We start from the raw sequence: 3,998 nt of genomic DNA, 5'->3' as shown, positions 1-3,998 counted from the left end.
ATTACTAGCAGAACAATTTCATCCTGGAGAGGGTGAGACCAGACAGCTCCTTGGAGGCAAGGATTCTGAAGCTTTGTCTGACATACTTGGGCCATGTTGCAAGGAGAGACCAGTCCTTGGAGAGGGACACCATTCTTGGGATGGTGGAGGTACAGTGCAAGAGAGGAAAGCCCTCGATGAGAAGGATTGATTCAATGACTAGGGTAATGTGAGTAGGTGTGTCAGAGACAATGAGATTGGCACAGGATAGAGCAGGCTGTTGTATAGAGTTGCTATAAGTCACAGGTGACTCAATGACAACAACAATAACAACAAAAACTGTAATAATGGTGAGATATATTGTAAAAATTAATATATGGGATATGTGATATTAAGATATATTGTGAGAGGTAAAGATGGGGGGTGTTAATCTTAAAGTTGCACAATTCAATGGGTGGGGTGGGATGAAGGAAATAGGAAGGATCTTTTGTGAAAAACAATGTATTCAAAATTTATAAATAAATCAAATTAAAAAAGAAAGGTAAAAATATAACAACAACAGCAACAAAGATATTTTGTGAAAGTTTTTGTTCTTTTCAGACATCCGAAATGACAAAGTGCGGTCATGGTGGGTCCTTCAATGCAAAATTTCAAATTTCTGTGAGTCATCTAGTAGGAGCAGTGATCAATTGTGTTGAAAACACAGGAGGCAAAAATCTGTGTATCATCTCTGTGAAGGGAAGCAAGTGACAACTTAACAGACTTCCTGCACTGTTGGTGTTGGTGATTTGGTGATGGCCACTGTCAGGGAAAGGAAACCAAGTCTCAGAAAGAAAGGACATCCAACAGTGGTAATACAACAAAAAAGAACCATACTGAAGAAAAAAATGGGGTGCTTCTTTGTTTTGAAGATATTGTAGGAGTCACAGTAAACAATAAGGACAAGATGAAAGGTTCTGCCATTACTGGACCAGTTGCAATGGAGTGTACAGACTTGTGGCCCAGGATTGCATCCAATGCGCATGAATTTCCAAAGTATTTGTAAAAAAAAAAAAAAAAAGTTCACCCATTTAAATTATTTGCTATCAAAATAAAAGACACACTGTAAAATTATTAAGGTCTTTGCTGACTTAATCCTAATATTAATTTTTAAATATACATGGATTTCACATGATGGTATGCATAGGAATCAGATCGATTACATCTGTGGAAAGAACTGCTGGAGAAGCTCAATATCAGCTGTGAAAACTAGGCCAGGAGCTGATTGTGGAACAGACCACAATTACTCATATGCAAGTCCAAGCTGGAGTTGAGGAAAATTAAACCAAATCCACGGGAACCAAAATATGACTTTGAGTCCATCCCACGTGAATTTCAGAACCATCTCAGGAACAGGTTTGAGGCCTGAACACTAATGAGCCAAGACCAAATGAGTTCTGGGAGGATATCAAGGGTATCATCCAGGAAGAGTGCAAAAGGTCATTGCAAAGACAGAAGAGGAAGAGAAGACCAAAATGGATGTCAGATGAGACGCTGAAAATCGCACTGGAGTGCAGAGAAGCCAAAGCACAAGGAAGAATTCAAGATACTAAACAGTTGAATAGAAAATTTCAGAAGACAGCGCGGGATGACAAAGTAAAATATTACAATGAAATGTGCAAGTCGTTGGAGTCAGAAAATCTAAAGGGCTGAACTCGCTCAGCATTTCTTAATCTCAAGGAACTAAAGAACAAATTTAAACCTCGAATTGCTATAATCAAGGATTCTTTCGGCAGAATGTTAAATGATCCAGGAATTATTAAAAGAAGGTGGAAAGAATATACTGAGTCACTGTATCGAAAGGAATTGGCAGACATAGAAGAATTTCATGAAACAACATATAAGCAAAAGCCTATGGTGATGAAAGAAGTTCAGGCTGCTTTGAAGGAAATGGAAAAAAATAAGGCCCCAGGATAGATGGTATACCAATTGACATATTTCAGCTAACAGACGCTGCCCTAGACGTGCTCACCAAGTTGTGCCAAGAAATCTGGAGAACAACCACTTGGCCAACTGACTGGAAGAGATATATATTTGTTCCCATCCCAAAGAAAGGTGACCCAACAGAGTGTGGAAACTATAGAACAATATAGTTGATTTCACATGCAAGCAATATTCTACTGAAGATTATCCAAAACCGACTGGAACAGCATATCAACAGAGAACTACCAGAAGTCCAGGCTGGGTTTAGAAGGGGTAATACCAGAGGAATGTATCTGTGTTTCATTGACTATGCAAAGGCGTTTGACTGTGTGGATCATAACAAACTGTGGCTGACTCTGAGGAGAATGGGAATCCCAGAAAACTTGATCGTGCTAATGTGAAGCCTACACTTGGACCAAGATCAAGGAAACACTGCATGGTTCAAAATTGGGAAGGCCTGTCTCTATACCTTTTCAACCTGTATGCAGAACAGATTATCTGGGAGGCTGGGCTCTGTGAGGAGAAATGTGGGTCAAGATTGGTGGAAGATCTATGAACAATCTGTGTTGTGGAGATGACACAACCCTGCTTGCTGAAACTGAGGAGGACCTGAAGTGCTTGCTGCAGAGCGTCAAGGACTGCAGCCTCCAATATGGATTGAGGCTCAATGTCAAGAACAAAGATTCTCACCACCGGACCAATTGCCAGCATCAGGATGAATAGTGAAGATTGAGATTGTTCACAGCTTTCGTTTGCTTGTCTCCACAGTCAACACTCTTGGCACCAGTAGCCAGGAAATTAAAAGGCATATTGCCATGGGAAAGTATGCTGTTAGGGACCTCTCCAAAGTACTAAAGAGCAATGGTGTCTCTCTGGAGACTAAGGTGCATCTGATACAGGCCATGGTCTTTGCTGTCACTTGTTATGCATCAGAGAATTGGACAATTCCAACAGGACCATTATCCAAGAAGAATAGAAGGAGAATTGTTGCATTTGAGCTGTGGTGCTGGAGAAGAGTATTGAGGGTACCATGGACTGCTAAGAAAACAAACATTCATCCTGGAGAGGTTTAAACTGGGTGGCTGGTTGTAAGAAGAAACCGGTCCTTAGAGAAGGACATCATGTTTGGGAGGGTGGAGGGTCAACACAGGAGAGAACGGCCCTCTATGAGATGAACTGATTCAGTGACTGGGTAATCAGGATGGGAGTGTCAGAGACACTGTGATTGGCACAGGACAGAGCAGAGTTTCGGGCTGTTGTACATAAGGTCGCTGTAAGTCCCAAGTAACTCGACGGCACATAACAACAACAACATACTGGATCTTGTTATATTAAGATATACATAAATATTGTGAAATGTGTGATATACTTGAAGGATATTGATGTATTCTTCTTTGTCGCAATGTTAATGAATACTGTGTAACTATGGGACATATTGTAATTGAGAAGAAGAATGTAAACCAGTGAGATATTAGATATTAAAAAGGGGAAAATTTCGCCTTAAAGGGTGCTTACTGTAAGTCATAGAATTTGGTACAGAGTATGGAGCTTAGCCTAATAAAAGATTGAACCCTACGCAGTTCTCTGAGTTACATTTAAAAGAAGACAAGCAGAAAAAGACTTTGCCAATAAATTAAGGAAATTAAAGCTAGTGTCCTTCAGAACCCATTTCCTTGACGTTAAAGGAAGATGATGAGTATGCTTAACTCATGGTGACCACCTGGTTCGATTTAATGAGTGGAACTGTGGAGCTTTAGAACCCCCTCTTCAGGGCTTGATGTTAAAGGAAGTTGATAAGAATGTTTATCTTGTGGTGACCACCTGGATCTACTTGATGAGTGAAAATAAAAAGCCTTAGAACACCCTTTCCAATGTTTGATGTTAAGGGAAATTGATGAGTATGCTTAACTCATAGCAATCACATGGGTCTAATGATGAGTGGAAGTGGGAAATATAAGAATTCCCTCTCTAGGACTTTTTTTTTTTTTATTTAGGTTGTTTATTTTTCATTTCAATGAACATCTACAGAGATTTTGGGATTCCATTCATTCATTGTT

This window comes from Elephantulus edwardii, unplaced genomic scaffold (assembly GCF_000299155.1).
Source record: "Elephantulus edwardii isolate Elephantulus edwardi_28Jun2011 unplaced genomic scaffold, EleEdw1.0 scaffold00205, whole genome shotgun sequence".
In the NCBI taxonomy this organism is placed as follows: Eukaryota; Metazoa; Chordata; class Mammalia; order Macroscelidea; family Macroscelididae; genus Elephantulus; species Elephantulus edwardii.
Note: the sequence above shows the minus strand (reverse complement) of the source record.